General features: G+C 38.2%; 1 protein-coding gene across 13 annotated transcripts in view; it reads right to left on the bottom strand.

Annotated features, from left to right (window-relative positions):
• Positions 1 to 24,697, bottom strand: part of arvcfb (ARVCF delta catenin family member b) — a 216,161-nt gene that overhangs the window by 155,486 nt on the left and 35,978 nt on the right. For all 13 annotated transcript variants that reach the window (XM_041998645.1, XM_041998654.1, XM_041998646.1 and 10 more), the window contains exon 2: positions 12,448 to 12,532. The gene's annotated coding sequence lies outside the window, so the exon portion shown is untranslated. The remainder of the gene's footprint in view (positions 1 to 12,447; positions 12,533 to 24,697) is intronic.

Genomic DNA, 24,697 nt, shown 5'->3' with positions numbered 1-24,697 from the left:
CATCTGGCTCCTCTCGATGTAGAGGAGTGGCAGCTCTACTCTGAGCTCCTCCCAGATCACCGAGCTTCTCACCCTATCTCTAAGGGAGAGCCCGGCCACCCTGTGGAGAAAACTCATTTCGGCCGCTTGTACTCACATCTTGTTCTTTCGGTCACTACCCACAGCTCATGACCATAGGTGAGGGTAGAAACGTAGATCGACCAGTAAATCGAGAGCTTTGCCTTTTGGCTCAGCTCCCTCTTCACCACGACAGATCGATGCAGAGTCCGCATCACTGCAGACGCCGCACCGATCTGCCTGTCGATCTCCTGCTCCATCCTTCCCTCACTCGTGAACATGACCCCGAGATACGTGAACTCCTCCACTTGGGGCAGGACCCTATTGCAGACCCGGAGAGAACACTCCACCCTTTTCCAGCTGAGGACCGGTCTCAGACTTGGAGGTGCTGATTCTCATCCCAGCTGCTTCACACTCTGCTGTGAATCGCTCCAGTGAGAGCTGAAGATCACAGCCCGATAAAGCCAACAGAACCAAATCTTCCGCAAAGAGCAGAGACCCAATCCTGGGGCCACCAAACCGGATCCCCTCAACACCTCGGCTGCATCTAGAAATTCTGTCCATAAAGGTTATGAACAGAATCGTGACAAAGGGCAGCCTTGGCGGAGTCCAACCCACACTGGAAACAATTCTGATTTACTGCCGGCAATGCAGACCAGGCTCTGACACCGGTCGTACAGGGACCCGACAGCTCGTAGAAGCGAGTCCGGCACTCCATATTCCTGGAGTACCCCCCACAGGAGTCCCCGGGGGACACGGTCGAATGCCTTCTCCAAGTCCACAAAACACATGTTGATTGGTTGGGCAAACTCCCATGCCCCCTCAAAGACCCTGAAGAGGGTGTAGAGCTGGTCCACTGTTCCACAACCGGGACGAAAACCACACTGCTAGTAAGTAATTATGTAACTGGAAACACACTGTCAATAATAATAATAATAGTGACTGTTTTTATAATTGTATGTATATTTTTCTTTGAAACATATACATTTATATACACATTTGTGCTTTGCTGCCTTTGGGACTCACAGGACCTCTGTCCACTCTTGTACTGGCCCGGATCCACAATCTCCATCAGCTCTTGAAATTTTAAGCAATTTCTATCCATCTTTTTAAGTGACTGGTAAAGCTGACTGCAATGTCATCTAACTTTTAAAACCCTTTATTTGGCTCTGTAAAACAAACCAGTTTGCACACGCACTTCTGTGATGATGTTGCTCAGAAACATCTACTGGCAAGAATGCAATGAAATATTTATGACTCTTCTTTCTTTAGTTTAGAACCAAGTGAAAATAAACTCTGTTTCCATCAACTTAACCAACTTCCAAAAAAGTTGTTTTCTCCACTTTTTATAAACAACTTGTCAGTAAAAGTAAGGTAAATTGCTGAGGAGAAAGAGCGCTCATTTTTCAGGAAAAAAAAAAATGTTTGTGGCTGTGCAGGTGTGTGACTGTGAACGAAAGATATCATCTCCAACACTTACTGCTGGAGCATTTAGTGTCACCTGAGGCTGTTCCTGGTCATTTACAGGCAGGAAGACAGGTTAATGAAAAACTATTGATTCTCCTCCTGTATCCCTGGAGATGAGGAAAAGTAATGTTAATACTTCTGAACTTTATCTTTCTCTTCTTTTGATGCCCTGACCATTCATTTGCCAGCCTGGGTCCATGGAGACAGCTGAAAAGAAGAAGGATCTGTGTGAGAAGTGATGCCGTTAGTGGCGTTTAGCTGAGAGTAAAGGGAGGACAAAGAAGGTGGAGGGAGAACAGAGGGGGCGATCAACCCTGGCCCAACTCTGCTTCCCTTGAGCGGACCTTGTCAGAGTCTCATCTCAGTTTGTTTCACTCAGAGCAACAATTCATGTTTTCTTCCTGTATAATATCAGCGGAAGAAAGAGGGAACATCCACAGAATTTACAAACTGAGTTCTGTTTAGAGGAGTAGCAGCAAAAATAAAGTGTGGCCCTTTTCAGCTTCAGGGGTTGCTACACAAAATCAGATAAATTGCCTCAAGTGTAGCCAAAACAGAAGCTTTAGCCTGAAACATTTGCCAGTTTTTGTTTTCCACTTTATACAATCAGTGCTCTATATGTTCCCTACACACAATGTCATATGAGACAATCCAGGTTGTGGTTGTTAGACTGTTAAAATATTAAATCAGTTACCATTAGCTATGAGAATTTAATCTATAGACATTCATAAAAGAAGCATGACAGACCCCAGACAGTATAATGTATAAGTATATATGTATATATATATATATATATATATATATATATATATATATATATATATATTTACATTATACTGTTGATACAAAATTTCAAATGCTTCGATGTTGGCTGTGTTTAATAACCAAAATTAATATCAGCTGTTGGTGGGAAAGTTTTACTGTTCATTTTTAATCCTGAACTCATCAGGAACAGTCTGAAACTTCTTAGTACATTCTCTGATAGGGCCCAGAGGACCTACAAACAGTCTGATGTGGATGACAGAGAAAAATGACACTGAGAGTCAGCCAACCTTTACCTCCCCTTCTACCTCCATGTGTGGTCTCCTTTGAGCCGAAGGTCTTGCTGTGGGCACAATCTGGGAGTCAGTGAAGGGAGAAATTGTCACCCGTCAGCAATGAAACAAAATCAGCCCTTGGCTGGAAAACTTTGCAGTGATGTGTTTTGATCATCCCATTGTGGGTGTTAAGCTATGTGACAGACGGTAGATGACGGCTGCTAAATTCAGGCATCTGTTGACATGATGCTTCTCTTCTGAGCACCTTGACCCACTAACTGCATTTGTGAAGCTACTTGATGGAAAACTGTACTTATACTGGCCAATCCTGGGGTGTTAAGGGAAAAAATAGGCATAACGAAAAAACTCAATATGCATTCAGTCTGACAAGCATAGATGCATCTATATGGCATATATTTAGTCAAATTGCAGTGAGCGCTATGACACATTATCATGACACTGTGGAAATATCTCTTAACCCATGAAAGCACTGTTCATACATAAAGTGCTTTGATTTGCAGTGTTTTTGCTGTTTCTACTTTATAAAAGGAGTTAGCTGTAAAATCTGCACTTCACTCTGGTGTTGAGCTTGTTAAAATGAGGGCTCATGCACACAAGAGGAGGTCTTTCCTTGTATAGTTACAGTAATGTTTTAGCATCAACAGTTAAACTGACATTTTTCACACTCTGGGGATTTAAGTAACTAAATCCGGCAAACAGTATGCTCTTTTTATGAGGTTATGAACCGGACTTACTTAATTCTGTTGTAATAGATGAAAATAATTGGATCTCTTCATTGCTAAACTGGTCAACATGATTCTCCTGGTCTTTCTGGACACTATAGAAATAATAATTAATATTATTTATAGCATAAATGCATTAGTTATTGCGTTAATAGTTACTTGAGATCTGCATCTGCTACATGCTTTCCTTCATTTTATATGCATTTTTAAGTTTATTTGAAATATGTATCGCTTAAACGATGAGCAAAACACGTTATATGATGAGATTCATCTAATTTAGCTCCAAAGTTAGATAAAGGGATTGTGTGGAGCAAAGTGTGTATTACATACATCCAAGGATATTTTCTGTGTTGTAGATTTCCATGCATTCATATGAATGGCAAAAGGAGGTCAGCATAAATGAGCTCTTTATTATAGGTTGTATGTGGGAGGAGTTGACTCCTGTCAGAGGTTTGCATTGAGATTTTTGTAACTGCTGTTTAATCAACCATCGCCTCCTTTAAACAGAATGGGCAGAACATCATACCAGTACTGCGTCCTTGAATGTGTAGCTCTAATCGAATGGAAAAGAGAAAGGAGAAAAAAAAAGACAGAAGAGAGCAAAGAAGGGACGTGGAGAGAAATTATTCAAATGAATGTTAGATTTGTAGCTCCAAAAGGCTCCACATTAGCATAACTTCAAAACCTTGCTGCTCTAGTCTTAATAATACACGCGCTATGAGTCTCCCAGTGAATCACCTCAAACTCTGTGAGATTTCAGTTTTTTTCTTCCTCATAAGGTCATGGGATGTGGAGTGGTGTGGGAGAGATGAGCCTACACCACCTTCTTCCTTTTTGTTTCAAGGAGTAAGACAGTGGGGCATCTGGATCTCTCTCTCACTTTTTATCCCTAACGTGGCCTTGCGTCTTATCTGAGAGGCAGACCAGTCATATCAATTCACATTCCAGCACAGTAGTTTTGCAGAGAACAGGAGACTTAACTCACTCAGTTTCTCTTTCACAAGAATGGACACATGCTTATGAACTCATCCAAAAACCTACAGTACAATTAACATAGAGCAATTAAAACTATCAAAATACTGCAACAACAGTATGTTGTTGCAGAGTTTTACTTCAAAGATATTATAAAATTAAGCAATAATGCAGCAGCCTGAATGTGGAGCTGACACAGGTAGAGTCAGGCCTGACTGGGTTGTTCTGGCTTTGAATCCAGAAATTTCTTCATTTTTGTTTCTCTACTGAACTTGGTCCTGACATATCAGCATTCTTCTGTCTGTTACCAAGAAGCAAACAAAAGCAGGAACAATATAATGTAAATGAACAGAAAATAAAAAAAAGTCTGAAAATGTCTTTAAAAACACAACTAAAAAGAAATGTAAGAAATTTAACATTAATCTCCATCCTTATGGCAGCAAAGACAGATGAAGTGGCATGTGGCTCTCGCTTGTTTGTTTTTTTTGTTTGTTTTGTTTTGTTTTTTTGCATTACTCATTATTAACCAAAACAAATACGCTTATTTATGTTGCAAAAGGAAAGACATTGGTTGGATAAGTTCAGGAAGCCTGCAGGGCATCTCTTTCCTTTTGTGTCCTCAAATCAATCAGTAAAAACACTCAGGACCAATATCAATACAAGTAAGGCAAACTGACCCAAAAAGAGCAGTGATAAGTTACCGTAGGGCAGATTGGCTTTGAGTTTATTTCTCTATCTAGCCAATCTGTGGTAGATGTTTGATCACAGATGATGGATTTGATGGATGGAATTTGGGGTGCAGCAAGGGGAAATGAGAGATTGTCAGTGCCCACATCTCTGGTGATTACTGGTTCCATCACAGCTCAATAGGCAGACTGTGCTCTCTGAAGATGCAGTATAGGATACTGGTGCAATTTCCATTAGTAGTGTGTTTGGTGCTCAAATGCAGTCAAGATAAATGGTGTTTGACTGTTGACTTTTTAGGAGTTGGAATGTCACCAGGTTACAAAAAGACAAAAACAGCTGAACTTCCTAAAGAAACAAAAGATAGTAAAAAAAAAATTAAAAAAAAAAAAAAAAAAACCAACCCCAGCCACAGCTTTATATCCGCAACCAACAAGCTAAGCACACCTTTACACCCAGCTTTGAGACTGGGTGTAAACTTTGTTTTATGTTTGTTGTTCGTGGTTTCTAAGTTTGCATGTATTACATATATTTTTTTAGACTATGCAAATGTTGTTTTGTAATATTCTCTTCAGACATTAACATGACAGACATAATATGGCAAAAACACAGAAATCAAGTAAATGACACTGTGCGTTTGAATTTTGTCTATGGTTTTTATAGACTTCTCCATCAAGTGTTTTCAGCTTGTATATATATTAGTCAGTTACATTGCAACAATACTCTTTAACATACACCCAGGAAATATACGAGCAATTCTGTGTTGAAGGAACACAAGACAGTTGAGAGTCAGTCAGCAGATAGCAACGCAAGTTTCCCACTCACTGTGGCTGAATAAGAACAAAGCAATCCCATTAACAGGCGCTACCAATTTCCCTCTTTTGGAACTAAAAAAAGAAAAGCAAAAAATTAAAGCTTTGGTCAGTGTCCTCATACATCATTCTTGTAATTTTCTTTTTAACAGGCGAAATGAAAACTGCCATATTAAAACTGAATTTAGGTCATTGAAGGGCTTTGGCTATGATAGAGAATTCATATAAAGTGAAGGCTGTGCAGTTAAAAAAAAAAAAAACAGAAAAAAAAGGTCAAAGACTAAAATAATGGCTGTTAAGAAATGACACATGGAAACATTAGTGTAAAATGAAATCCTTTGGGATTAGAAACTCTTTTTGCTGTTGATTAAGCACAGAGCAGCTGCTTCTTTTTCTGCTTTCTGCCTGGAAGGTCAACATGGGAGCAAACTTAAACTAAAAGAATCAAAAAGTTTCCAGGCAGTGTAACATGCAAAGCTACATTTTATGCGATTATAACACACTGGGCTCCAAGAAAGGTTCTAACAAATCTTCCCACCACTCCATCGGCGTGTGAGACCAGGGGTGAGCATGCTCATTCAGTGAGGCATTAGGCATGAAGGACGGCAAGCCGTACACAACACACAGGAGATCCCTGGATTAGTCACGCTTACCAGCGCTCTGCTGATGCTACCCTCCACTGCATCACTACTATGCATCCAAATACAGTCTCAAAACACCACAGCAAGGGCACTATTGAACCACCCACCACCAAATGCAAGAAGTGGAAATAGACACAGTTGGCTCTGTCATTGCTTCTGATAGTAGATAATTACTCTTGGAAATTACATAACAATATGAGACTTAAGAGAAGTATTTAGTAGTGAATGGAAAACTGTGTGACAGAGCATGAAAATCTATTTTCAAGTACATCATTTTAATAAGTATCTCAGCTGTGCACTGCAGCAGCAATATTCCTCATGATATTTATTGCATATTGCAAACCTTTTTTTATTATTATGAATCATTAAATTTTACTTTTTTTTGCATGTGTTATGTTTTAGTTTATGTTCCTGCCTGTGTGTTGAAGCTTAGTAGTTGCTACTTTGGCAAAATAAATATGAATATGTTTTCTGTACTGTGGTTCCTAGTTTTGTGGTTCTATTCACAATAGGTGAGAACGTATTGTAAAGTTATGTACAATAAATTTAAAATATGTGACAAATTAGAAAAGGAGGCAGATGGAGGGTGACCTTTTCCAACATGAGCTCTAGATACACATACCAAAAAGAAAAAGGTGTGACACAACACACACGTTTCACTACTGCACCATATAAAATAGAAATAGAAAACACCATCCATTTTAGATTGGCATCATGCTTTGTGTCCATTTAACAAAAAATAAAAAATCTAAACTGTGACCCAGAAATCAAGGCCTGCTGGTTGTACATGTGTGCTTTCATTGCATTGCCATTAGGGATGTAATTGCTAACGAGAAAGCTGTAAATGCACACCTCATTGCTTTTTAAACTGTTTGTTCGTTCGTTCATTCATTCATTTTCTATACTGCTTGCTCCAATTTAGGATTGCAGGAAAGGTGGAGCCTATCCCAGCAATGGATAGGTCGCCAGTCTATTGCAGGGCCAACACAGACAGACAAACAACCACTCATGCTTACACTCACTCCTAGTGCAAATATAGAGTGACCAATTAACCTAGCATGCATGTCTTTATAAAACCATTTCACTAAAATGGACTTTTGGTCCCAAATCACTTAAACACTGTTATTTATGTGGTGCCTGACAGATGGGAAACACATTATATTTATAGCAGGATGTTGACTGTGCAGCAATTACATAGAAACTTGGTTCAGCATGACAACTAAACCCAAATGCATTTCTGTCTGGACAACTTTACGCCAACCACACATCCACCAGCACCATATCTTCGCTCAGAAGCCAAACATACAATCTGAAGGAGGTTGGAAGCCCAGTTCTTTTCACTGCTGAGAGCTTTGCCATAAAAGAAATGCAGAAAATGGCATGTAAAGAGTACGATATGACTCATTACTGGAGTAAATGTAGACGTGAGGAACTTCAAGGCCCTATCATTCCAACCTGTAATTTCCTAAAAAGATTGCACCTTCAGCTGTGGACTGGTGTTGACTGCGTGTCTGAAAACCCATTTCGCAGTCTGTCCAATCCAATTCATGTCGCCAGATGTAGTCAGGAGAAAAAAAGAAGGGGAAAAAAGTCTCTCACTTGGTATACATTAACTTATTAAAGCCATTTTCTGAACCATTAATTTACCTTGCGAGCATAAAATGATAAACAGTGGCTTTAGGCTTATTCTAGCTTTGAATTATTCAAAATGAGATATTAGAAATATCTGAGCACTTTCTGAAGCTGAGGGACTGGATGACATCAAATCATCTCATAGGCAACATGGCTTAAATATCAGCAGGCGTAGAAACTTATCTTAATAATTTAACAAAAGAGGCCATTGTTGGTTGAAATTATACTGCCTTCAAGTAAAAACAAAAAATATATGCAGCATAAGTCATGGAAAGATAAGACTCCCTGAAATAATGTCAAATACTAAACACAACTTAGAGCCCAGAATCGAGGTATGCATTATAATCAGTTGTTTATCATTTTTGCATCTGAAACACTCAGAATTAAAATACTTCCATCATTTTAATCTTTAAATTCATGCACATGTATTTTCAATTGGGTTTCAGATATAGATGTCTTCCAATCAATTCCTGTGCACTAATTAATAATTTTTAATAGTGATAGTTACAATAACAAAAGTAACAAAAATAATATTATAATAAATCTTAACAAATTTGAAACAAAAAGAAGGCAGATACTTCAGATATATTTTTCCACTACACTGAGCGAGGTCCTTGCCCACAAATCTGAAGTTCAATTACATAAAACTTGAGAACACAGGAGTTTAATCATGGAGCTCCAGCCTGGAGAGGTCGAATTAGTCTTCACATTGTATGTGCGAACAGTGACAGTCAGCTATAATTGGCCCCTTGCCAGCAGATTAATATGCATTCCCTTTATATTAAAACGGCCTTTCCTAGAGAGGCTCCAGAGAATTAATTAAACCAATGACATTTTAGAAGGACTAAAGACTTAAGGATAAACTGACCTTGATATGAGAGGCGAGGCTTGTGGGTGAATGACTTTGCTGTCCTTATATGTGTGCACTTAACCCTCTCCGCCATGCATTTACTCTAAGTATTACAACTTTATCCTGTTGTACCTGAAACTGAGATTTTTTCCAGGTTTAGTAAAGGTTTATGGGATCATTATTTATGGCTAAAGATCAATTGCTGAAGTGTTAAAGAGAAAAGTCAAACTGAAGACAAAGACCCCTTTGGCTACAATTTGTGACAGAAAAAAACAGTACCCAACTAATCTTAAGAAACATATTGAAACATGATGCGTACGAAAAATGAAAAAAACATTGTTTTGTTCGAGCAAAGATGAAGTTTCCCACCAAAAAACAATATACAGTGTAGTCTTTTATAGATAAGCACTATATATTCTGCAAGCACAGCCTTACTTTGCTTTTTAAAAATTAATGTCATACAAGAAAAATACCATAGGTCCCCATAAAGACATAACATTTCAGATATTATTTACCCAAGCTCTAATTCAAAAAGTTCTCAAATTTCATCAGTGGAATGAGTCCTGGTTCAACTTTGATGTGCTTAAGAAGTAACTGAGTGTGTGTCCCTGACTTGACCTGTTTTAAAGCCAATCTGCCATAAACAGTCAGTCCACAGATGGCCACTTATTCCCTATTTCATGAATCATGAAGAAAGGATTTTTAAGGCTTTTAAGGGGTAAGAATGAAATATGCAATCATAAAACCAAACTAATAACATTTGTGGTTTTAGCTATATGCTGTAAACATGCAGTAGTATAGCAGCAGATGACAGCGAGGAGTCACTCAGTGCTTCTGTCCCAGCAGCCGTGCTTCTCATGGAAGTAGCAGAAATCAACCAGTGCAGAATCACAGCCCTGGGGAGGTGGTGGAGGTGGCTTAATCTCCCATGGCACTGTTTTCAATACCCACATGTCAGCATGGTTGTTCTCACCATTCTGTGTGAATTTTTGTGCAAGTCCTAAATCTTTCCTTCATGTCCAGCCGTAAAGCTTGTATCTCATCCGGGGCCAGGCCATAACTCCTGGCCGAGGTGCCCAGATGCTCCAGTGATCTACTGCTCCCCCAAGAACAGCCAGAGCAGTAGCTTGCTCCCATTAAACAAAAAGCACAAGACTGAGGCTGAAACAAAACATGACCTGGAGTTGGGATGAGCCTTTTCTTCAGCCAAACTATGCAAATGACTTAAATTGAACTGCCAGAAACAAGATTAACCTCAGTAGCAAAAAGGAATAACATACCCTTAAGACTCAGTGTCTATAGAGAATGCTCATGTCAAACTTACCAAAGACAGGACTGACCATTTTGGTGAACTTTTTGTTGGTCTTTTTTTTTTTTTTTACTTCCATAAATAGGTTCAACTTCAGGTTATAGCTCCCAGGCAACTGTTTGTCAGGTGGCAACAAAACATTATCCAGCTTCCCTGAAGCAAGAGCATCACTGTCCTTTCAACAACCCAGGGAAGTTGTTGAAAAGACAGCGGGAACATGCAGCAGTTATTTAAGATCTATACAAGAAACTTGAGCTGGATGTAACAGTGGAGACTGTCTCATGAATGTTAATGCCACACAACAGACTGACTGATTCCCTTGTTCTAATGGAAAAAATATGCATCTGCTTCAATAATCAAAACAAGAAATCAACTATTAACTATATAATGAAGCTCACCAAAAAACTCTACCACACTGTTGGACTAAAGTGGCTTCAAAGTCATCTGTCTCTCAGTTTATGAACCTATGTTGTGTGTGCAAATGTTTTATCTTGACTCACTCATTGACGAGTTTTCTTTCCCAGCTTGTTTGGATTCTACCAACACATCTGCAGATGAGGTGTGGCATCTCTTTGAGAAAATATACACCACCTGTTAGATAAATCCACTGCTCTGGCAGCTTGTGTTTGAAGCAGAGTATAAACCGTGAAACTGAAAAAGTTAGGAAGGTGAGATTTATTTATTTATTTACACAAATAAACCTTGGTGATGCGGGGGGAACTAATTCAGACAGCAAAAACCAAGGTTTCTGGTTACTGTCAATCCATTTGCAGCCCTAAAATACCGCATGTTGCTCTGTGTGCTTTACTTAAATACTAATCGAATATCACTTTGAGGAAAACATCTTATTTTTTGCATAATTACATTTATCTGGCAGGTAGAGGTAAAAAGAAATGATCTGAATGCTTGTTCATTAATCTGATAAGCAGGTGTTTTTCCTAAGTGTTCATGCAAACATGAAAACAAAAGAAAATCACCTTTTTTAATCTGTAAATTTTCTACTTTTTCCTTCATCCATTCTGTGCATTATGTGAATTTGACAATGCAAATATTAAGACAGACTTCAAGCTCAGAGACTATATTAATTTCATAATCAATCAGTTGAGAAATTGTTCAAATGCTGAAAAACTACATTTTAATGTTATATCATTACATAAAATATGATTGAAATTAATCATGGGGGGCAGTTTACTGTCATGCTTCACAATCTTATTTCTTGCATTTTTTCATATTTAGTTTCTGTTATAATTTGGTTTTGATCCTGGTCTTAGTTCAGTCATGATCACAGTTTAAGTTTTTGGGTTTTTTTCATGTTTAGTTCATGTTAAGATCTTGTTTTAGGATCATGGGTTAGTTCTTAAGATCACAGTTTAAGTTTCTGGGTTCTGTCATGTGTAGTTAGGATCTTGGGTTATAGGCTTGGGTTTTATCATGTTTAGTTTATGTGTAGATCATGGTTCAGGTTTCTGGTCAGGGTTATTTTGTAAAGATCATGGGTTTTGGTTTTGTTATGTGTATTCAGATTCCTGGGTCACAGTCTTCCTTCATGTGCTTATTTTCTGTTCCTGGTTGATGAGTACACCTGGTCTGATTTGTCATTTATGTCACCTGCTCTTAATTACCTTTGCTGTGTATTTATACTCCTGGGCTCTCATCATTCCATGTCAGGTCCTCTTGGTTTTAACATGGTTTCATCCTGAGTGCCTCATGTTTTTCTTTGTCATGGTTTGTCAGTGTTTTTCATGGCTCACTTTCACAGTTTTTAGTGTAGGTTAAATCGTGTCATGTCACGTCTTGCTTTGAGTTTTGAATAAATCACTCATCACCCACTTAATTTTTGCCTTCTGTCCTAAACTGTCTGCAAGTGGGTCTGCACTCATCCTTCCCTTGGAAATCATTACAGTTTACAGTTCTACACTTGAGTGGATGTTTTGCAGTGTTATTTTACTAAACTTTAGGAAAGTTTTTCCCCAGAGATCTCTTCAGGCATGTTCATCCTGTCGATTTGTAAGATTGATGATTTTCATTGAATTTTACAGGATGTACAACTCTGTTGGTTAAACTGAAAACTTTCAGGAATGACAAATGTAACAGTCATAAAATTTTTCATTTATGTAGTTTTTTTTTCTTACAAATTTTTAAAAACTGAGCTCAGCATCACCTGCTTAAAGCCAGGCCTGACTAGTACCAGTCAATTATACCAGTCGCTAGTTTGTTAGTTTTTTTCAAAAGGGTGACCTTACCTTTGGTTGATGAGAAAGACCCATACAAATACTGGAGTGGGTTAACATTTATCAGACCAGAGTCACAACTCTTGAGCTGCAGCACCTGAAAAAAAAGAGTAAAATACATTTCAGATGTCTACGTTATTGTAATAAATATGAGAAATAATAACAGCTTGCTTTTAATAGGAGCGCGTAATCTCCTGACTGATATCCTGAATGTGTCAAATAAAGGCCATCCAGTCAGTTTCTCTGGCCAGAGATGTCACATTGACAACATCATCAACAACCTGACTTGCTGTTGTTGAACTGCAGCTTGTCTGAGGCTGACAGTATTGAATAGCTGCTAATGCATTTATGATTTATAATCAACACACAGAGGTAAACAACAGAGGACAGCCAGTGTCAGCTACAGTAGGGATGGTACAGCAGCAGAGCTAGACAGCAGAATAGAATGATGATATCCACGTCCAAGACACGTCCACGTGACAAGATACTGACAGAGGCAATACATGCCCCAAAGATGAGTACATGACCTCTCCATCTATTCACCTTTAATGCCACATTATGAGCTTTGTAATTACTCTGATTACTCACGTAATTATCATATTTTAACCCTGGTTCTAAAATAGCTGGAAATCTGTGTAAAATGTAAATAAAAACAGAATACAGTGATTGACTAATCTCATACACCAATATCTATTTCACAATACAACATACCAAATGCTGAAAATAAGAGATCTTACTATTCCATTAAAAATATTAGTTCATCTTCAATTTGATGGCAGTGATGAATCCAAAAAAGAAAATATTGCGACAGGTTCATGTTTACCACTGTGTAACATCTGCTGTTCTTTTAACGACAGTCTAAACATCTGGAAACTGAGCAGGCCGGCTGGTGAACCTTTGGGAGAGAAATGTACTCCCATTCCTGTCTAATACAGGATGCTGTGTAGGATGCTCGACAGTCCCACATCTAATCTGCCATAATCTGCATTTCCAGGTACTAAATTATTCCATTTGGTGAAAGGTCTGGACTGCAGGCAGGCCAGTCCAACACCCAGACTATCACAGGGCTCAAAACACCACTTGCATGTGCACGTTTGTGCAGGTAAAACGGGAGTGGTGCACCTCAGTTTTGACCGCAAGTGCACCTGTGCACGTAAGGGAAAAGCTGGTAACTTGCAGTGACTCTACTTAGCGAGTGTTCAGACCCCCTAGCGACTCCTTACTTTTAATTTTTTTTAACTTAAGTGACAAACTACACATTTATCGACTTTTTCTGGCAGTCCCTTCAAGCTGCAGCAGATATTCACCTCTGCACTCAGACTGAAAATCAAACATGCACGTGAAGCTGCAGCTGGCTAACAGTCAGATATTTATGTCTATCAATGTGGGTGATTGATGTCCTTTTGCATCTCAGCCACTGAGATCACCTGCAGGTGAACTGCTGCAGCTCTCACCCGAGGTGTCTGTCAATGTCTCTCCACACAAGGAAACAAGCACGCACACAATGAAAATTCGTTTCTTGGGCTGGTTTCATGGAATTACTGTGTTACGGCCTGCTGCTCAGCGCCAACAGCTGGGGCTCATCCTACGTGCAATTGCCGGGCCCTGGTGTCTGTTTGGAGTGGCTGGATCAGACGCGCCTCGCTCTCCTCCCTGTTGATTGGCTCAACGGCCAGCCAATCGCCTTGCAGCTTATTGGATACCAGGAAATAAAGGGCTGCTGCAGGGATCATTCGAGAGGGAGAAGCTAGACAGCACAAGCTGTTTCCCCTCACTCTGGCAGAATTGTGGTGGCGTTGGTCTTCTGTGTGTTTGCTGTGCTAAATGGTAGCCTTTTGTTAGACTATTTGGTATTCACAGCAGGGTTAAACCTGGCTGTTCGTGTTTCCCTTGGGGATTTAATAATAGTCTGGTTAGTTTAGGCTTACCTTCGTTTCACACACAGTTTAGGTTTGAGTTGCGCTTCGGGTTACTATGAGTTCTGCCATTTTGTTAACCTTTGTGTTAAACTGTTGTTTGTGTTGTGTTGGGCTAGGTTAGGTTATTTGTTGGTGATTGTGTTCATTTAGTTTATTGGAACTGCTGCACCTTTTGTTATTTAGTTTTGTGTATGGTTTTAGATTTAACCTTTTTTTTTTATTTCTTTCAGCAGTTCCTCTAACCCCAACACTTGGTTAGGTTTTTTAGGTTGTTTTAATTATACACCTGTCCCACTGTCTTTTATGTTGTGCCCCACTCATACCCCTGAAATGGGACGTAACATACTGTTTAAATCTTTTTTACTTTACACTTTAAAAAGCTGTTAAACAACTTTTATACAGGCTGTCATCAACATGTTATGTATCAGATGCCACTGAGTATAAAGTATGTCATAAATGTCATAACAGGAACTTTAGCAGGAAATGTCTAACTGTAGATTGACTGAATATTTACATCAGTTTAAAGTCATTTTCTTAATTTTTTCTCTCTCAACCATCACTTCCTCCCTCACAATATGGAAGATTTGAGTTTATAATCCTGCTTTTTGTCTCTTCCAGCAGGGAAACACCTGATGGCTGAAATTTCATCATATATTGTTCTCTCTGTGTTTAGAAGGAAGGCAGCTTCACACAAGTTTAAATTTTAATCCTGCTCACTTGTTACACTTTATCTACTAAATCCTGAAATGTTCATCCTGTTTTGGAATATATTTTTACAATTTGAGATTTATGGGATATACTTTAACTGCTATGTAAAGAGAATACTGCTGTTAAACAGCAAGTTATTTGGTTTTACAAATTAGTGCTTTTAAACCAAAAGTTGTCACACTTTTGTTCATATAAAGTACTTTTAATGTGAAGGTTTGCAATTTGCCAGTTTTATATCATCATTAAATTTTGTGCGTAACAATGTGAATAATCATGATTAAAAATTTCAGTTGTTGCCCAGCAGTTAATAAAAACCAAACCAGCCTTAAGAAACTAAACTTAAAAAACCCTTTTAGATGTGTGTTTAAGATTTTTTAAGATTAGATTTAGGAATAATAATTCACAAATGTGGGTTGTGCACCTACATTTATTTTGGTGCAAGTAATTTTTTTTGCCATGTGCACCAGTGCACCTTTACTTAAAAATGTATTATGAGCTCTGCACTATGAAGCTATGTTGTTGCAATGTTTAAGAGGTGTGGCCTAGGGAAGACCGCACCATTTGGGTGTCAGGTTTGCAATGGCTTTTTCTTCCCATGATAAAGCTTTACGATAGGATACAATATGACATGATACGATACGAAACGATACAATACGATACAATGTGATACGATACGATGTGATACAATGCAATACAATACAATCCGAAACTTATTTTCATTATACAAGAATGTACAAAGAAACGTGCATTTTATCCTGCATTTGGACATAATAGAATCTTATCTGTTTTAATGTAGTGCATGAAAAGGGTGTCTAATATTGATTTTCAGGCACATTTCTTGCACACAAAGATGTTTCAAGGTTCCTAAAATCTTTTGATCAATATTCAGTCTTTACAATTTTACAATGAAGAACATTATTGTGGAATTTCTCCACAATTTCAAGATACTTTTGTTTGATTTTCCTCAAAATACTGAACCTATGTAGATTTTTACCCCTGAGTGACTCTCTCTAAGATGCTCTATTCATACCCAATCATTTTATTAACCTGTTGCCAATTAACCTAAAATAAGTGCTATATCTCCAGCTGTTTCTTTGGAGTACTACATACTGTTCCAGACTTTTTCTGCGACCTCTCCCAAATTTTTGAGGAATGTTACTGTATTTTGATCAAAATATTTTTTAAAATTGCAAATCATTGCATCTTCTCTTTATATGCATAATTATTGCACTTGCTTTTTCTTTGCAACAACTACAAACTCACATTTATTCTTTTCTGATTCACTGCAGAGAAAAAGGATCACGATCAAAAAGCTGCAGCTGCATGGGAAAATGATCAACTCGCTCTACTGTGGAGTTTCCATAGAAATTCCTAACCTGTTTGACTGTAGCCTTGCGGTGTTTAATACAAGGATGGGTTTTCTTTTTGTTATATGTAAAATGCTGTCAGATGGTCATGTTTCACTGCCCTGGAATCACTACTTTCTAAAGAAACACAGGCCAGCATTCTCTCATTTATGCTTAAACCACTTGAGTCTTTCAAGCCTTCGAGTACAAAATGAGCAAAAACACATTCACACAGGGGGGCGGACTTAGTCGAACTTTATGTTTACTGACTTAAAGTGATCAACAAATCTCACCTCCAGTGATTCTATCCTATCTTTGTCATAAATAGTGCAGTCTGAGGCAGTCAGCTTCCATAAATAGAATGAAAAGTAGTCAGCACTGTAGCTGCTGGGAGTGACTTTTACTGGGAATATGATCGATTAAAAAGCAATTTTCTTCCCCACTCCTAAATGACAGCACCTCACAATCCCGATGAAACTCTGTGGGGTCGGAGGAGTCGAGCTTCCCCGCCTGCTCCTCCATCTCCAGCAGCTACACCCCCGTCCCAGATAAATACACAACCTCTACTCCCAAGCTCAAGCCTCAGTCACAGTCTGATGGACACCTTGAAAGCAGCAAGGCAGAAACATCCCTGTGGCTCTCACTAGTTGAAAGAAAATCTAGACTTTTGTTCTAGTGTGCAGGGGACTTGAAAAGACTGAATTATGAGGGGAAATGGCAGGAACAGAACTCTGCACAGAAAAATCCCAAATGAGTTATGGATTTCCTTCGGCTTCCTCTGTCAGGTGTGCAGGACCAACACCTGCCACAGCTGCTTCAACAAGGTGGCTCTATTTATGTAAAATAAAAAATTTCATTTTTAAGACCGTGAAAAATAACATTGTAATATGAGAGAGTGCTTTATTTCTCACTCCAGTAATCAAAACAACTCTTTCTTTCTCCTTACAACCCAACCATTGGCCCTGAAAACATGCTGCATGAGGGTTTAATCCCTGCTGGAAACAGGGGCTGGGGTGAAGATAAGATGGGAGAAGAGGATGGGGGAGAGCAGGCTGAATCAAATGGACTCAATCCATACAGTTTGGCTGACTGAGGTGAAGTACATTTTGGGGGATTGGGCCACTGATGGTCTTTCTGCCGTTGCTGTTCTGCATTTATCATTTGGCCATCACCATCATTGGCTTTACTGAAGACAGAAAAGGCCACATTTGAGCATAAGGGTGAAACCAAAGGACCAGCAGCACACAGAAGTAATAAATCTACCTTGTGGGAAAACTGAATCTGCTCAATGTCCAATGGGTGGAGTTGACTCATTTTAAATGGTCTTTTGGAACAAAGAAAAAAAAAGAGAAAAGATTAATAAAGCATGACACAAGAAAAAAGGGTGAGAAAAATCTATATTTTCTTTTTATCTGAAGTCTTTTATTTGACCCTTTGACAAAATGAAAAGAATAATGATAATTTTTGTATATTTACCGTTTAATATTGTGATAATGTCAAAATGATTATAGTGCAATATTGTATTATTATTGTATCCACCAGGGGGCAGAAAACAGGTATCAGATAGTGTACAATGAGGTTTTAAGCCAGGTTTTTTAGCATAAAATGGCGCAAATGTTCTCAGAAACTGTATGTATCAAATATGATACATATGGCACTATAGGGTGAAGTCACCTTAAAGGCTGCATATACACCTGACGCTCTTGTATTTAAGGCCGTGGCCACAAAACACTTATCATTCAATGTTTCTTTCTTTTTTTATAATAGTAGAACCTTTAAATATTGAGAATACACAAATAATCATATACCCATTACTTAAACACATTACGTACGCAATTAGACAAGTCATCTTTTCATTTATCTACATCATTGTAGGTTCTACATAACGCAGGACTCAAAGCTGCAGCATGTCCACTTTTTCTAGTGTTTTTCAAAAGCTCCCATGCACTTTTTCTCCTCCCTTTCTTCAGCTCTTGGCTATAGACTTACTGAAGGTTAACTGATGTTGACAGATGAGGTAATGTGGAAGTCGTTTGGAAAGAGATCTGGCTTCTTTATCAGTGACAGTGCTCCTCACACACACAGACAGCAGGGAAGGAGTTAAAAGAACTGATCCTGTCCAGACAGCTCGTGTTCCCACATGCTAAGTGTTGGGAGGATTAATGACTGAAAGCATGCCAAACTTGTAAGCACTGCTCATTTTCTATTATAAATATGTCTGTAACTTCACTAAGACATCGTTTTCCCTTTATCATGTGACAGAAACTACCTAAAAATTAAACTGATGCATGAAGCAGCATAAAGCTGGTTAGATTAGCTAAACAGCTAGGAGTTTCAGCCTGTGAACAGTTGTTGCATCCAGCAACAAAAAAATCACCAAATAATTCATACTTGCTGTTTTTAGTTATTTGTGAGTGTGAAACTGCTAAGATGTGCTTTAAGGGAGTTGTTTTCAACTATTTCTAGTCTTTATATTTAAGAAATAGGGCTGGATAATAATCTGTTAAAGCTATGTTAAAAGTCCCTAAATTCCTAAATCAACGTTAACACTCCTGAAGTACTAATTCTGTATCGGTGAAGGTTAAGAGATTCAACAGAAAGCTTTAGTTATGGCAGCTGCAGCTGCTGAAGATAAACCATACACAGGTGTCGTGTTCTCTTAGTCATGAAGACAAAGTTTGATGTAGCAAGTTGCCACATCAAACAGACCACCTTGTTATAAGTCTGCTGAATGTAAAACATCAGCACAGCTGTTACAGCACAGAAACAAAAGCAAGTAGCAGAAAAGGGAAACTTTCTTTTCACTATATGCTTTGTTTTCCTACTTCAAATACAACAGCACAAAGCAGGTGGAAAGAAATTCCAGTATGTTGGTGTATTATACAGGAAAAATTAAGCTGTGTTCATGGGTGTTAAAAAATTCAAGTATGAACCAGCTATAAGATTTACAAAACTAGCTATGTTGTTTTCAACCAACAAAATAATCATCAAAAACGTTGCATCACTGTTATCTTCCATGGTTGAAGAAAAGCCCATATGTAGGACTAAAAAAAAGAAAATGTTTATTTTGACTAAAACAAAGATACAGCAAAGGATGGTAACCCACAAATGCAAAAGCAGGTCTTAACTGAGCAATGTCAAAGGAACTAAGGCAACAGTGACAAGGATCTTGCACTAAACAGAGAAACTAAGAGGTATTCTTATATACTCTGAAAGAAGTAATTTAATACAGAGCAGCAGAGACAAAAACCAAAGTGACTCAAAAGAAGAAAGCAAAACTTCCTAGAAATAAACAAAGGGAGAACCAAATAAAAGAAACTAGTCAGACTGTGAAAGGGTAAATTGACAAAGAAAAAAGTAAGTCAGTAATGAAGATATGAAATCAAGACTAACCAAAGTAAACCAGAAAATATTTAACAACTTTGTGTGTGTGTGTGTGTGTGTGTGTGTGTGTGTGTGTGTGTGTGTGTGTGTGTGTGTGTGTGTGTGTGTGTGTGTGTGTGTGTATGAATTTTTGACTAATAAAAAGTTTTAAAAGTATTGTTAACTTTATGCTGAGCTAAAACAAGCAAAGTTAAGGATTTGTTGGCTCTAGCATGATGGTTAACCCAGAGAACTTCAGCTGTGACTGATAATGTGTACTTCTGTACTTACAACTGACATTCTGACTGTATGAACATATAATGAGCAAACCACCAATGAGCATTATTCTCAAGTGAGGCTGCCAAACTTTAATCAATCTAAAGCCCACTAAGACTGGAAAACTGTCATGTCTTTTCTCAATGACTCAGTGACCTTGCATGGTTTATCAGAAGTCCAATGAGTACACTGCTAATAGGATGATGAGATAGTGATGGTGGGGGTCAGTGGTGAGAGAGGTCTTACTGGATTTCAGTTTGGAGAAACAAGCAGAATTAAAACCCCTGTGGGGGTAAAGACAATCCTCCTGAACTATTATACTTTCATCTATTAACCCTCTGAGGGTAGCTCGCTGATATTCTTCTGCTAATATTGAGCACCTTTTCTTTTACTCAGGTAGAGCTGAATTTCCTCAGAAATGACTCAGCTCAGGCGTAAAAAAAACTAAAGCAGTAAAACTGCCTTGAAGGCTGAATTAAATGGTTATGAAGTGAAAAAGTTTCTGTCGTGACTTCCCTCTGAGTGAGAAATAATTCTCCATGGACTACAGAGCCAATCTCCAAATTATGGAACATATTCAATACAGGTATGCCATCATTTGGCTTTATGACCTATAGTCTCCTGCTCCATCTCCAGATATACATTATTAATCTATCTTTGAGCTCAGACTAATAAAAGGTTTATTGCTACTGTTGCAAAAAATCCTCAAAACACTAATTTGGTTTTTCTGTTCTTAAATTAAGAGTTCTGGCAAAACTCCCTGATTCTAGGGTCTCACAAAATACACTGTCGGGTGCAAATAATGTTCAGTTATATTTTCTAAATATTTTTTTCTTTTTTTTTAATCACTCCAGCACCAGTATAGTCCATATCTTGCTTAGCCAGGGTCTAGCGTCCCATCTCACCTTTGGTAGATTCCAAAATGGGAACTACTAGAAACAAAGACATTTCAGTTTGAAGTTTTATTAAAAGCAACAGTCTTTTATTATGGCTTATGGATTAGCCAGTCTCAAATTCCCCACACACACATGCAAGCACACACACACAGCTTTTTCTGGCACAAGTAACGTGACAAACAATAATTGCCAAGTCTGCTGCATACAACAAAAGATGGAAAGAATTAGGGAAATGGAAATGGTGATTCAGTACTGTTATAAAAATCGGAGCACAGTAAAAATCCATTCAGATGGACTTAATGCACCATGGAATCCTTTCCCTGCCCCATCCTCCTGTCTGTAGCACTCAAAAATGCAAACTCAAATCCACAATTTTTTTTCCCACAATGCACTCACACACATTTACAATCACTACCAACTTTTCAGTCTGACAGCTTGCTTACATTTAAGGTTTGATACTCAATGCATCCCAGCCCTGCTGACTGGACAGAGGTGGTAGTCGTTCAGGAGTCCAAATACAGTAAAACTGTACAAACCATGGGTGAATTAAATTAAAAATGATTTTTCTCTTTAACTGTCACAAAAGGTAAGGGAATGAGTTAAATTCTAAAATTGCACAAAAAGGAGCTACAACTTAATATTGTGTCCCAAATATTTTGCTCATTCAGTGCATGTCGTTCCATTTATATCCACTGGCCCACTTCACCTCCCTCTCCTTTTCACACCCAACAAAGCAACGCCATATTGAGTTCTCCCAATAGAAAATGCAAGTGCAGACCTTTTCTGACATCTATTCAAGCCTGCAGCCATATATCTGTGTCTGGAGCCCATCCAGGAGCAGTAAATACCCCTGCAGAAGCAGCAGCATTTTGAGAGTATTCAGAGTGGAGGCTTCCAAAGTTCAAGCTGCATATAAAGCCTTTACTATTATATAAATGTAAAAACAAAACAAATAGTGCCAAATCGTATCAGTTCTGTGCTGCAGCAGATAGGTAGACTGCCAGAAGTTGTTCTACTCATGAAATGATATATGGTAATAATTTGCTTTTTGTTGTTCAAAGTCTGTGTAGGAAACAACAGGGTAAAAGTTGTGGAGCTGGAAAAACATATGGAAGTGAATACAGGAGTAAAAAATGGTAGGCAGATATTATCCTAAGTGTTCAAAGTAAGCTGTAAAGTTTATTCTGTCAGCAAGGACTTCCCTTGTAGCAAAACTGCAGAGCAGTGTATGCTAGACAATGTCTCGTTGTGACTGTCACACCTTTTTCAGAAATCATGGGTTATTGCAGAAATAATGAGCCCCATAGCTTTGTATAAAAGGACCACATGCATACACACACACCAGATTCATTGCTTTCAGTGAGGCACACTATCAGCCCAACATCTTTCCCTCCAAAGCCAGGATAAGACAGTCGTCTGTTTTCAAATAGAAAAATAAATATCACATCTTTTCCTTTTTGTTGGAGTTGTATCGGCTGCACAAACTCCATCCAATTTAAACAGTGTCTGCAGGCTGCCACAGGAGGGAATCTAAAATGAGAAAAGGTGGGAAGACGGGGTAAAGTGATGGAGGCATAAATAGTGGAAGACAAAGATAGAAAGGAAACAACAGTCGGGGAAAGGGGACAAGGATGAAAAGGTTATGAAATAAAAATGTTGAGAGGGATGAAGGGATTTAGGGAGCAGCAGTGGACTTACACATTTCTCGGTTGTCCCTTAAAATGAGTTTTGTGGCAGGCTGTCGTTGATGCTGTCAAACAGCATCAACACTCCTCTGGAAACACAAGTTGTTGGTATTTATCCATCAAAATCTTGCAGGACGTCTCTTTTTTTCCCCCAAATAAATCAGACATTTAAAGAAATGTTTTTTTGGTACAATTGAAATAAATGTGCAACATAAATGGGCACAAATTTGTTTGTTTTTTTCATGTTTCTTTAACTTTTTCCTAAACAATTGCACCACTGACTTTTGAGAGAACTGAAGAGGGCAATATTATCTCTTTTTAGCTGTGATGCATCATCTGATTTGATTTAAGCCTCTTCTGTGCAAGTCTAAAGTGATTCACAAAAGGGACATGAATTGCAAATAGTCATCTCTATCCTGCAAACAAAGTGTTAGAGAGGAAATGGTCCAGAAGAGAAAACAGAGAAGTGTAGAGAGCTATTATGGCTGACTAGCTCTAGTGTTACTCTGGTTGTTTGACACCTTAGCAATTAGATCCCTAGCTACAGTTGCAAACCAGCAAGCCCAGCAATTTAGCTTGACCAGGCTTTCACACAGATGCACACTTAAAATGTTCTCTAAATAAAAGTGAAGGGATAGCCGCAGTGTGTCTGAGCACTGTGATTAATGTATGCAGATTAGGTCAAATGACCCAATGTTTTGATGCTTCATCCTTGTCTTTCATACCTTGCAGAGAATGTTTAACTGCTTCTCGTGTCATGCAACATTATGTGACTTCTGATGCGTTAAATCTAACATTAAGTGTAATTTTGGAGCTATTAGTGCAGCATTGAAGTTCAGAAAGGTCACCACCATCGTTACCCCCAATCATTTAAAGATTTAACATTGACAGTTATTCTCACAGTCAGCAACTGAATGAAAAAGCGAAAGAAGCCTGTAAGAATTGCTTTTTCCACCCCACTTCTTGTCACAAGTTTCATGTAATTAACTGATTAAAAGAACAAGATTAATTTTCAGCTATGTAAAAAATCCAAGCAACAAGTAGGACTGCAGTAGCTAACATGAACAAATAAAAGACAGTTCTCTGTAGTGACATATGCACTGAAGATAAAAAAAAAAGAAAAGTTAATTACTCATGTGCGTGAATTGTTCAAAAACAATTTTTCTTAACTTTATTTTCCCAGCTTTCGGTAACTGATCTCCAGTTTACTTTCTTATGGCTTTTAAGCAACTGAAAAGTAGCACAAAGGTCTGTCATGTGCGGTGTGCAGGAGCCTCAATATTCTCCACCAAGAAGAGGATAAAAAGCAACTTTTGCCACTTAATTGATGATACAATGTACATTAATGGAGGCTGACAAGCTCGGTAATTTATGAGCCACAGTATTAACCAGTCAGCTGGGAAAATGTGGGCACTCATAGTGTGTTTGTCTGCACTCATATGCAAATGTGTGTGTATGTTCAACATCATTTGCTGGCCAAATCCGGGACCCATTAATGACGGACCTTGAGTGTTAATGTGATATTGTTTGGTTTGTTACAGTCCAGTGTCTGCCAGAAGCCCGACTACAGAGAGCTGATCTCATGCCAGCGCTCACTCTGTTCTGACTCTTTCTTTCTCTGCTTGCAGCCTGACTAAAACATATTACATCTACAAGAGCTTTTCTCTAGAGCCAACTATATTCCAAAAGCACAACAACTCAGCTGGAGCCACATTCTGCAAGTAGCTGGCATTTTCTTTTTGAAGCTTGAATGTCTGAGTGTCAGGAACCAACTATTCACTGTGTTATGATCCATTACACTCAGTCATTTTAAGGCAGTGGTTACTCCACTGCACTGCAAGCTTAGCCAAGCTGAAAGATTCCAGCAGAGAGACTGAGACATGTAAAAAAGTTATAGGTATATTTTTTTTATTATAAAATAATAAAAATATAGCTATAATAAAATAATTAAGTATCAAATTCATATTAAAATAAATACATAAAATATTATCTAAGAATATAAACTAATATAATATAAATAAAAATATATAAATAAACAAAATAAAAAATTTTTATTAATTTTTTTTATT

This window comes from Melanotaenia boesemani, chromosome 11, assembly GCF_017639745.1.
Source record: "Melanotaenia boesemani isolate fMelBoe1 chromosome 11, fMelBoe1.pri, whole genome shotgun sequence".
Classification (NCBI taxonomy): Eukaryota; Metazoa; Chordata; class Actinopteri; order Atheriniformes; family Melanotaeniidae; genus Melanotaenia; species Melanotaenia boesemani.
Note: the sequence above shows the minus strand (reverse complement) of the source record. Positions and strands in the feature narration are given on the sequence as shown.